The 12955-nt window shown below is 44.6% G+C and overlaps 1 protein-coding gene across 28 annotated transcripts in view; it reads left to right on the top strand.

Annotated features, from left to right (window-relative positions):
- Positions 1-12955, top strand: part of NFIA (nuclear factor I A) — a 482232-nt gene that overhangs the window by 213050 nt on the left and 256227 nt on the right. The window lies entirely within an intron of this gene.

The following is a 12955-nucleotide window of genomic DNA, read 5'->3' as shown; positions in this document are numbered from 1 at the left end:
TGCTCAGAAGGGAGTTGTAAAACCTTTCTTGGTAAATTCTGTATAAACTCACAGGGCAGGATGGCGGGGAGAAGGCAGAGGGGGGGAAAAAAATCTTAATTTAGTAGAATAATAGGACTCCGATATCAAGCTGTGTGTACCCCACAAGGAAAGTTAGCCCAGGAATTAAAGTCTCTGGTTTCATCTTCTCAAATCCGGATCTGCATATGTACAATGCACCCTATAGGTTTAACCCCTTCGTCACCCTGTGATGGCTGCAGCGCCTGAAGAATTGTATGAAAGGCGTTTTCTATAAATAAAGGGAAAGCGAAGTGTAAGAAAAGTAATGCAATGCGCTCGCTGTTTTTGAGTTCGGCTTGCTGTCGCTGAATGGAAACAATGTATCACAGCTGTATCATGTCCTGCCCATGTGTCCTGAGGTTTCCCGTCTCCTGATCTGTTACCAGCCCGGCACTTCTGTCAGATTGTAGGATCAAGTATAAAAAACCCAGGGAAATAATTAGTGATGTCACCATAGATCATTGGCTGTAACATACATGGACGCTAAGGTGGCTTAGTGGCCATAATTTACATAGACACCGCGGTTGTTTGGGGCTAAATGGTCAACTTTGTGGCTCTTAGTTGCTTGGAGACTGTGGCTGCTTGGAGTTCCATGGACACAATGGTAGCTCAGCACCTCTTGGTTACACGGACACCATGGTGACTCAGTAGCTCTGGGTTACATGAACATTATGATGGCTCAGTAGCTCTCGGTTACATGGACATCATGGTGGCTCAGTAGCTGTGGGTTTACATGGACACCATCCTGGGTCAGTAGCTTTAGGTTCTATGGACACCATGGTAGCTAAGTAGAGCTGGGTTGCATTGACACCATGGTGGCTCAGTAGCTCTGGGTTACACAGATATCATGGTGGCTCAGTAGCTCTGGGTTACATGGACACCATGGTGGCTCAGTAGCTCTGGGTTACATGGACACCATGGTGGCTCAGTAGCTCTAGGTTCCATAGACATCATGGTGGCTCAGTAGTTATGGGTTTACATGGACACCATCCTGGGTCAGTAGCTTTGGGAACTATGGACACCATGGTAGCTAAGTAGCGCTGGGTTACACAGACTAGCTCTGGGTTCCATGGACCCCATCCTGGCTCAGTAGCTCTGGGTTCCACGGACACCATGGTGACTCAGTAGCTCTGGGTTCCATGAACCCCATCCTGGCTCAGTAGCTCTGGGTTCCACGGACACCATGGTGGCTCAGTAGTGCTGGGTTGCATTGACACCATAGTGGCTCATTGTCTCCTGTCTACATGGACAAATGGTGACTCAGTAGCTCTGGGTTACAATTAATACCATAGTGGCTCAGTAACTCTGGGACACATGAACACCACGGTGATGCGGTATTTCTCAGTTACATAGACACCATGGTGGCTCAGTAGTACTGATTGTCAAGAGGACCAAGGTGGTTCAGTGTCTCTGGTGTACATGGACATCACTCTGGCTCACCACACCAGCGTTACAGGAATACGAATACCATGGTGCTCCAGATTGCATAGACATCTGGCACGTGACTAGCTCTGGCTTTGGATGACATGGACAGCTATTGGAGTAATAGCTTCTTGCTATAGCTTTGGGTGCTATGGACACTATGGTGGCTCAATGCTACTGGTTTACACTGGCAGCAGGATGGCTCTGGATCACATGGACTACTGATGGATTAATAACTGTTACATCGTCACTATGGTGGCTCAGTGGCTAAGGGTTACAATGGATATCATAGTTGGCTCTGTTACATGAACACCTGGTGGATTAGTTGTTATGGGAGAACACTATGGTGGCTCAGTGGTTAACACTACTGCCTTGCATTCTTTTGGTTCTGGGTTGGACTCTTGAACATCTGCATTGAGTTTTGCTCTATGTGGTCACGTAGATTTCCTCTGAGTCCTCGTTTCCTCCCACACTTATCAATTGTCTTCTCACGAAAATTGACTCCAATGTGTTGTAATCTCCTCTGAGGATGGGGACTGATGCAAGGGACGATATTATCTCTGCAGGAAATGTTGTAACCTTAAAAGTATTAGATAATCAATGTAAATGTAAATTCTGATTCAAAACCATCGGTGGCTCAGTGGGTAAGTGCCCCATTCTGAATGTGATCGTTTAGCCTGTTTAAAGAATAAAGCTTGAGCCTTCCTTAATTCCAATTATAGTTATAGGATGCAGATGGAGTTAAAAAGCCATTACCCAAACGTTTTTTACTGTATGTAATTTCTTCTGATATTGGAAATATCCTTGGGGCACATTTCGGCACTTTTTCTCAATTGTCCTATCAAGGAATACAGGCTTTCCCACATGGCTGAAATGACTGATAACAGGGAATACCAGCCCAAAATGGCTGATAACAGGGAACGCTAGCCTAAAATGGCTGATAACAGGGAACATTTTTTTTGTTCCACATTGTCAACCTCATTCCAGCCTTAAACAGCTGATAACAGAGAGCAATAGTTTGTACTCAGCTGCACATGGTCCCTTTTAGAAAGTAGCAATTTGTAGCTACATTTTACTAATGTATCCTTGTCTCAGATCTTAAATTTGCTCCTGACTTTTCCAGCCTTCCCTATTACTTTGCTGCAAGAGTTAAATCAGCAAATTTTTGCTGGGCCAGCTCAGTTTTTGCCATGATATAAAGCAAGTGATTTTTTTTTGGGAGCCCGAGTCCTGGGAAAGCTCTTACTGTTGGTAGAGTAACTGTATCTCATATTTGGCGGCGATCCAAGCAGATGTAGAGTCTTGGAATGTGCCCAGCTAACTTGTACTGTGATATCGGCCTCATTCTCTGATGGAAGCTTTCTCCACATTGTGCTGTGTGACTGCGCCATTGTCATTGATAAACTGATATCGACACAGATTATCCCATCAGATATTCATTGTAGTGAAGGAGGCGCCGTGCAGGGAAGGAAGGTCAAGTGCTCGTATGTAGCACGTCTCTGCTTGTGATCTGACAATAATTCAATAAATCGGAGACATGGTGGTTTCACATCCTGGGAATAGAAGGTTCCACCCTTAAAATATCTTCAGAGGGCTTCTCCTAGACTGATAGACTTAATAAATGTCCATTTTTAGGGCCTGTGCACATGAAGCAGATTTGTCACAAAACAAGACGGGTTTCTTGATGCCACAGAAGTGAATGAGAATCCTGAAGTCTCGTGCACACGTTGCTTGTAGCAGATTTGGTGCAGTTTTAACATATACAGCGTGTGAATTCCTTCAGCATTTTTGAGCGGCAGATTTTACCCATACTAATCAGTGGGGAAAAAGGTGCACGGCAAAATGCATTTTTGTGCCAAACGGTTATATTTTATAATGGTTATATACTTTATTATACCCCAGAGCTGCACTCACTATTCTGCTGGTGCAGTCACTGTGTACATACATTACATTACTGATCCTGTGTTACATCCTGTATTATACTGCAGAGCTGCACTCACTATTCTGCTGGTGCAGTCACTGTGTACATACATTACATTACTGATCCTGTGTTACATCCTGTATTATACTGCAGAGCTGCACTCACTATTCTGCTGGTGCAGTCACTGTGTACATACATTACATTACTGATCCTGTGTTACATCCTGTATTATACTGCAGAGCTGCACTCACTATTCTGCTGGTGCAGTCACTGTGTACATACATTACATTACTGATCCTGTGTTACATCCTGTATTATACTGCAGAGCTGCACTCACTATTCTGCTGGTGCAGTCACTGCGTACATACATTACATTACTGATCCTGAGTTACATCCTGTATTATGCTCCAGAGCTGCACTCACTATTCTGCTGGTGCAGTCACTGTGTACATACATTACATTACTGATCCTGAGTTACATCCTGTATTATACTCCAGAGCTGCACTCACTATTCTGCTGGTGCAGTCCACTGTGTACATACATTAAATTACTGATCCTGAATTACATCCTGTATTATGCTCCAGAGCTGCACTCACTATTCTGCTGGTGCAGTCACTGTGTACATACATTACTGATCCTGAGTTACATCCTGTATTATACTCCAGAGCTGCACTCACTATTCTGCTGGTGCAGTCACTGTGTACATACATCCTGGGTTACATTCTGAGCTGATCGCTCTGCATTAAATGCACAGTCCACTCATATCCATGTAATCTGTGTAATACTTCACCTCTCCTCTGGGGGCGCTGTTTGAAACTGAAACATTTACTTCCATGTTCTCCTTCTCTAACAGGTGATCAGTAGAGATTCGAGCAGCAGAACAGTCTGTAAGGGAATGTTGACACATGGCTTTTTGCTGCGTATTTTACACATTGTATTTGGTTTTACAGCGTTTTACAGTAGCGGTATAATCCATAAGATTTCTGAAGCCTCGTGCACACGGTGCTTTCTTTGTGGCTTTGGAGTGAATAATAGAGACGATTCATTTTTTCCTTTTTACTGTCCGGTGGTCTCTGTGCCGCTCTCGCTGCCCGTGAGGGCATCCTCCTTCCTGCGCCGCTTCCTCTGTACGCGGAGGCCGGCCCTGGTGCGTTCTGTGTTTATTTATGGCCGCTCTGGCCCAGTTGTGGGGTCTGCATTTTAATAACTCCCCTCGCACAGTTCAGAGGTCGTGGCGTCTTAGACAATAGAGGTCTTTTGTTTTTTCCATTCCCTTTTGGCAAGAGCAGCAAAACCACTGCCGTTAATTTCCTGTAGATCTTTCATTCGGCCGCTCAGCCGGAGTCGGGGAAACTGTTGCAGAGGTGACTTTTTTTTTTTTTTTTACCCCGGGCAGGATATCCCTGTATATGTATCAGGTTCCTGCACTTTTTTTGATATAATTGTCCTTAGAGCACAGTTCACGCTTGCGTTCTGCCCTTTGTCTGCGCCGCCACTTGTGAACGTCGCTTGTGACCACAGCTCGTTATGAGATTTAATTGGCCGACCAAATTCCAAGATGAACTTGATGATTAACGTGAAGCGGGGAGATAAGAAGGCGTCTGAAAACAAGCTTTGCATATTTCACGGAATTAACAGGGGCGAGCGGGGGAGTCCGGGGCGTTGCATTGTTTTAACTCGTTTGATGCAGGTGAATAGCGATACATCAAAATCGGATTAAACTTCCAGTTTGGGCTGGAGAAAGTACAGCATTAATGGGAACTTTGCCTGCCTTCTGCTGGAAACAGCGCCACTCTACTCTACAGGACGTGTATGGAATTGCAGCTCAGCCCCAGAGTAGATACAAGACTCTACTGACGGACAAGGGTCTTTCCAGGATGCGGAGGATGATAGCGGCTGGAGGGAAGTTAATCCTGCGATGGGCTCTCATTTGTTAGAGGCTTTTGTGTCTCCGGGACCATCTTGGCTCGGGACCACCTCTGTGTTCTGCTCCAATAACTCTTCTGAAAACTTTCATGATCAGAGGAATGCTGCTCATATAGAAGGGTTCTACTGTGTTGGGGGCAATGACAAATGTGTTTTTGTGAGTTTGGTGAGATGGATGTATATTGGATAGATTTTATTTATGATAGAGAACCAAAAAACTTACCAGCACCTTCTAACAGAATGATGCAAATGTGAACAGGTGCAAACTGCAGTATCAGAGCGTGCAGGAGCCACTGTGTGCACCAAGATATGTGCAAAAAAATGGAATAAATAAAATGTAAACTCCATTACTTCTATATCTCTAAGTGAAGGCACTTAGTGCACAAATTTGCCAATTCATGTGCGAAAGAAAGATTATTTTATTTATTATTATATAGCGCCATTAATCCCACAGCGCTTTACAAACTTCGTCATCACTCTCCCCACTGGGACTCACAATCTACATTCCCTGTCTGTATGTCTTTGGAGTGTGGGAGGAAACCCGCACAAACACGGGGAGAACATACAAACTCCTTGCAGATGTTTTCCTTGGTGGGATTTGAACCCAGGACCCCAGCACTGCACGTAATAGTGCTAACCACTGAGCCAACATGCTTCCCTAGACATATGCCTTGTCATGGCTGGTGGACTCTCATGAATTGGCCAATTTGTGCACCAAGTACCTTCCTTTTATTAGTATATTCTGTATAGCTGTGATGCAGTTTATATTCCATATATTCTTTGCACATCTTCGCCTGTACAGCGGCTGCTGGATTCTTCTGTTTGTAGATAAATAGATCTGAGAATGATAAATATTTGACAGATAAACAGGTATTCGATCCATAGATATGAGATACATTTATTTATCTAGCCATTGTGTTCTTTATGCCTCAGATACTTTTTTTCCTAGAACACACAGGCTTGTTCACATATTACGATTTTCCCCCGCACATTTATCAAGTCTAAAAACTGCATTTTACAGTGCAAGCAAAATGAATGCGATTTCTGAAATCTGCACCCGCTGCTTATTTTTTTTCCATCATTGCAGGTTTTCTTTCAAATCAGCAGCGTCCATTCTTTCAGCATTTTTGCAGCTTTTTTCACCCATTCACATGAAGGGGAAAAATTGCAAGTAAAAACGCATCAAAAACATGCTTATTTTATGCAGCGTTTTTCCTGCCAACACCTTAATGCATAAAAGTCTGTTGCAAATATTCAACGTGTGCACGTACAGTAGGTTACGGTAGGATACCACTCAGAGGCGGTGTTTTTTTTTTTTTTTTTGCAGTTTGTGACGCTCGCTGTCGCTTCGCACAGAGGTTAGCAGACGTTCTTTCCTCATCTTTTTCGCTCTTACCCTATTTTTATTTACCGTCGCCTTGTGACCTTATTAATGGAGCCTCAGAATTTGATGGGAGGCAGCCAGGCCCATCTATCATCCGCGCCGAGCGAGGCCCGATCGTTATTAGGACCTTCTAGGCCGAAGGATTTTTTTGTTTTCTTTCAGCTTCAGAAAGTGCTGACTCGCACATTTAAAGATATACGGACACGACAGCTGAGCCTGGCAGAAAATAGGAGCGGACAGGTCCGCAGCGCCTTCTGATTGTCTGCAGGAACAGAGCAGCCAAAATGCAGCTCAACGGAGAAATGCAGATTTTCACTAGAATTTCTTCACTTTTCAGGATCTGCTTGCTGTCCGTGAAAGAGAACCATCTTGTCTTGTTTATAGGTTTTCAGCCACCAAACGTAAAGGGCTGATAATTCTCACTGTGGTTTTGTTACAATTGTATCCAGTCTAGACCATCCTCTGTGAGCTGAACAGAGGGACACATTACCTGCACTGATACATTGTTACAAACTTAAGGTACCTTCACACTGAACAACTTAGGCTACGTTCACATTTGCGGTCAGCGCCGCAGCGCCGGGCGCCGCAGCGGCGCCGCATGCGTCATGCGCCCCTATATTTAACATGGGGGCGCATGGACATGCGTTGTGCTGCGTTTTGCGCCGCATGGCCGCAAGCGTTGGACGCAAGAAACGCTTCAAGTTGCATTTTTTTTGCGTCCAACTTGCGGCCAAAAACGACGCATGCGGCGCAAAACGCAGCGTTTTAGCGTGCGTTTTGCCGCGTTTTCGTTTGCGTTGTGCGCTGCGGCGCCGACGCTGCGGCGCACAACGCAAATGTGAACGTAGCCTTAACAACGATAACGATAGCGATCCGTGACGTTGCAGCATCCTGGATAGCGATATCGTTGTGTTTGACACGCAGCAGCGATCAGGATCCTGCTGTGACATCGTTGGTCGGAGCTAGAAAGCCAGCACCTTATTTCGTCGCTGGATCACCCGCTGACATCGCTGAGTCGGCATGCGTGACGCTGATTCAGCGATGTCTTCACTGGTAACCAGGGTAAACATCGGGTTACTAAGCGCAGGGCCGCGCTTAGTAACCCGATATTTACCCTGGTTACCAGTGTAAATGTAAAATAATCCAAACACTACATACTTACATTCCGGTGTCTGTCACGTCCCCCGGCGTCCGCTTCCCTGCACTGTGTCAGCGCCGGCCGGCCGTAAAGCAGAGCACAGCGGTGACGTCACCGCACTGCTTTACGGCCGGCGCTTACACAGTGCAGGGAAGCGGACGCCGGGGGACGCGACAGACACCGGAATGTAAGTATGTAGTGTTTGGTTTTTTTTACATTTACACTGGTAACCAGGGTAAACATCGGGTTACTAAGCGCGGCCCTGCGCTTAGTAACCCGATGTTTACCCTGGTTACCCGGGGACTTCGGCATCGTTGGTCGCTGGAGAGCTGTCTGTGTGACAGCTCTCCAGCGACCACACAACGACGAAACAGCGACGCTGCAGCGATCGGCATCGTTGTCTATATCGCTGCAGCGTCGCTTAATGTGACGGTACCTTTACAGAAGAGATGCAGATACTGATGTGTTATCCTCAGGAGGATTATCTAGGAGGGTTCTTATCTAAATACTAAGGTAATGAGTGGAGACTGAGGGTATGTGCACACGTCAGGATTTCTTGCAGAAATTTCCTGAAGAAAACCGGAAATTTTCTGCAAGAAATCCGCATTTTTTTTTTGCATTTTTTTTCCCATTTTTTTTTTAGCATTTTGCAAGCGTAATTAGCTTGCAGAATGCTAAAGTTTTTCAAGCGATCTGTAGCATCGCTTGGAAAACTGACTGACAGGTTGGTCACACTTGTCAAACATAGTGTTTGACAAGTGTGACCAACTTTTTACTATAGATGCTGCTTATGCAGCATCTATAGTAAAAGATAGAATGTTTAAAAATAATAAAAAAATAAAAAAAATGGTTATACTCACCCTCTGCAGACAGCCGATATCCTCAGCGGCGTCCGTTCCTATAGATGGTGTGGTTCAGGACCTTCGATGACGTCGCGGTCACGTGAGCGGTCACATGACCGGTCTCGCGACCAATCACAAGACAGCGACGTCATCGCAGGTCCTGAACCACACCATCTTTAGGAACCGAAGCGGCAGCATGCAGCGGTGAGAGGCGGGAAGACTCCGGGGGCCATCGAAGGTGAGTATATGACTATTTTTTATTTTAATTCTTTTTTTTTTGACCAATTATATGGTGCCCAGTCCGTGGAGAAGAGTCTCCTCTCCTCCACCCTGGGTTCCAACTGCACATGATCTGCTTACTTCCCGCATGGTGTTCACAGCCCCGTGCGGGAAGTAAGCAGATCAATGCACTCCTAGGTGTGCGGAATCCCCGCAATTCCGCATTTTTAATGAACATGTTGCTTTTTTTTCCGCAATGCGATTTTTTTCGCGGAAAAAAATGCAACATTTGCACAAAAAATGCGGAATACACTGTAAATAATAGGAGGCATATGTTAGCGTTTTTTTCGTGTTTTTATCGCGAAAAAACGCGAAAAATACTGAACGTGTGCACATGGCCTCAGACTTTATTAGGAGGTGGCAGAACTTTTCTTTGCATCACTTCTGTATTTACAGAAGCTCATCCGCCCCGTAGTTTGGAGGGGGATATGTTCTGGAGCTGAGGCAGGAACGTGTCTGCAGCACATTGTACCGGGTGGTGCTAGAACCTAGGAGTTATCAATAAATCAATGAAATGCGCTGCACAAATGGAGGAGATGCTGCTAATATCTCAGCACTGATTACTACAGGGGGTTCAGTACAGGGGAGGCAAGAGATTATCATTGTGTGATTGAGATAAAGACTATAAAATGGAGTGAAGGGAGGATCTAAAACTGCTAAACCTACAACACTAAGGGTATGTGCACACGTCAGGATTTCTTGCACAAATTTCCTGAAGAAAACCGGAAATTTTCTGCAAGAAATACGCATTTTTTTTTTTTTGCGGTTTTTTTTACGTTTTTTTCACGTTTTTTTTTAGCATTTTGCAAGCGAAATTAGCTTGCAGAATGCTAAAGTTTTCCAAGCGATCTGTAGCATCGCTTGGAAAACTGACTGACAGGTTGGTCACACTTGTCAAACATAGTGTTTGACAAGTGTGACCAACTTTTTACTATTGATGCAGCCTATGCAGCATCAATAGTAAAAGATAGAATGTTTAAAAATAATTTAAAAAAAATAAAAAAAATGGTTATACTCACCTGCAGACAGCCGATCTCCTCAGCGGCGTCCGTTCCTATAGATGGTGTGTGTGTGCAGGACCTTCGATGACGTCGCGGTCACGTGAGCGGTCACACGACCAATCACAAGACCGCGACGTCATCGCAGGTCCTTCACACACACCATCTATAGGAACGGAAGCGGCAGCATGCACCGCTGAGAGGCGGGAAGACTCAGGGGGCCATCGAAGGTGAGTATATTACTATTTTTTATTTTAATAATTTTTTTTTTTTACCAATCATATGGTGCTCAGTCCGTGGAGGAGAGTCTCCTCTCCTCCACCCTGGGTACCGACCGCACATAATCTGCTTACTTCCCGCATGGTGTGCACAGCCTGTGCGGGAAGTAAGCAGATCAATGCTTTCCTAGGTGTGCGGAATCCCCGCAATTCCGCAAATTTAATGAACATGTTGCTTTTTTTTCCGCGATGCGATTTTTTCGCAGAAAAAAAATGCAACATTTGCACAAGAAATGCGGAATACACTGTAAATAATAGGAGGCATATGTAAGCGTTTTTTTCGCGTTTTTATCACGTTTTTATAGCAAAAAAATGCGAAAAAAACTGAACGTGTGCACATGGCCTAAAACTTCAGAACCTAGAATAAACCATGATCCTGATAGTTAGGAATCTCCTATCATAGTATTATAACTCTTTACAGTTTGCACACATTATAATCGCTGTCCCCAATGGGGCTCACAATCTAAATTCCCTATCAGTATGTCTTTGGAATGTGGGAGGAAACCGGAGAACCCAGAGGAAACCCACGCAAACACGAGAAGAACATACAAACTCCTTGCAGATGTTGTCCAAGGTGGGATTTGAACCCAGGACCCCAGCGCTGCAATGCTAACCACTGAGCCACCGTGCTGCCAATGTAGTAGCACGTCTCCATGTGGCGGAACCTGGTACTGCAGCTCAGCCTCAGCTCTGCTTCATTCATTGGAGTAGTGCTAAGTCGCAGTGGCTAGATCTCCAGTGTAGTAGCCATGACAGCCTAGAAAAATACTGGTTGTTGGGGCTCTGGAGTGGACCACCTCTGACACACATTGACCAGAAGGATAGACCATCAATAGAGATTCTGTAAAAACAAATGTTCAAAAGGAGTTGTCACTCCCACCACCATCAAGCTGTGATTTCCAGGGCACGCTGGGAGTTGTAGTCATAGTGCTATGACGAAGGGGGCAGTGTCTTTGCTTTTCCTTCACTCACATACTGAGCAGTTTTTACAGAACTCTCTTCCTGCTGAGACGCTCGCGCTGTTCCCTTTTTTTCGGCAATGTTCCTTTATTCACAATAAACTGGGTCAGGCATTCATCGCTGTAACGAAATACACAATAATCATTATCTCTGCAAGATTCGGCCTCTCTTATTGGACTATTTTAATTCTGTTACTTGGAAACTGTTTGCATAAGAAACAAGTGATAAATATAACGCGTCTAATACGAGCTCCTGAGATCTGCTGCTTATAGTCACCGCAGGGGACGTTAACCTTAGGGTTATGGTCCTGTGATCACCTACTATAGACAGGATTGCATCAGCACCACGGCTGCTTTCTGCAACACACTTGCATGCAAAAATATTGGCACCAATGTTCTGCCACTAGGGGGCGCTATTTGTATGCACCTGTATGTGGCTCCTATTAAAATGAGTATAAAAGTCTGATTTTATGTACCCATTAAGGAGCCACCATCGCAGACCCTGCAGGGAAAACCTTCTAAAACCCCATATGTAGAACTACTAAAAGGAATAATTATGGACCTGGTCAGCAATCGGGTCTCCCTTCAGTATTATATGGATAGAGTTTGTTTTCATGCATAAACCACAGTAATATATATGTTACATTGTCTCTTAAAGTGAATGTATTTTAGGAATTATTTTAATCTATTTTTTTTTTTGTCACAGCTCTGTTTTTCTGATACAAAGATCCCAATCACCAGCATTGATATAAAAGTGATATGTTGCTTCCTGCAGTCACCACAAGAGGGAGCTCACTGCATACTGTTTTATCATGGAGTTCAATGTATTAACTGTATGCAGTGAGCTCCCTCTAGTGGTGACTGCCGGCAGGTAAAATTTGAGCATTTATCTCTTTGGATATGTATGGATTTGGAAAGAAATGAATTAACTTAGATTAAAAATAAGTTATTTTGTGTGTTGCATTGTGGGAGAGGATACCCGTTTCTATTTGCATGGATAAAAAAGTAAAACACAAAAGATCTGAACTCCGCTTTCTGGCCAAAAGGGGAAAAAAATTGTGTAATTGGGTTGGATGAAGTCATCTATATACCTAAGTGAATGTTATTGGAACAAGTCTCGCTGATCTTCTTCACTTTACAGAGTGGTTTCATTAGCGCGGCGTTCATGCATGGCGCGCACTACTCTGTGTAATTAACTATCATGTCAGGCTGTATTTGTGTATGGCATATGCAAGTGTCTGCTGGAAGTCGTGGTCCTTTTCTGCTGACATCGTCATATGTAAACATTTAAGACCTAAGTAATAGCTTCACTAATGTGGAGGGAAGATGCAGATTAGACACCAGGATCCCACTTAGCTGAGACTAAAGGTACCTTCACACGAAACGACATTATAACGATATCGCTAGCAATCCGTGACGTTGCAGCGTCCTCGCTAGCGATATCGTTTCGTTTGACACGCAGCAGCGATCAGGATCCTGCTGTGATGTCGCTGGTCGCTGAATAAAGTCCAGAACTTTATTTGGTCGTCCGATCGCTGTGTATCGTTGTGTTTGAAAGCAAAAGCAACGATACCAGCGATATTTTACACTGGTAACCAGGGTAAACATCGGGTTACTAAGCGCAGGGCCGCGCTTAGTTACCCGATGTTTACCCTGGTTACTAGCGTAAAATGTAAAAAAAACAAACAGCACATACTCACATTGCGTCCCCTGCAGTCTGCTTCCTCCTCTGACTCAGCGCCGCAAAG

This window comes from Ranitomeya variabilis, chromosome 8, assembly GCF_051348905.1.
Source record: "Ranitomeya variabilis isolate aRanVar5 chromosome 8, aRanVar5.hap1, whole genome shotgun sequence".
In the NCBI taxonomy this organism is placed as follows: Eukaryota; Metazoa; Chordata; class Amphibia; order Anura; family Dendrobatidae; genus Ranitomeya; species Ranitomeya variabilis.
The sequence above is the reverse complement of the archived record's forward strand: the minus strand, read 5'-3'. Positions and strand labels throughout refer to the sequence as shown.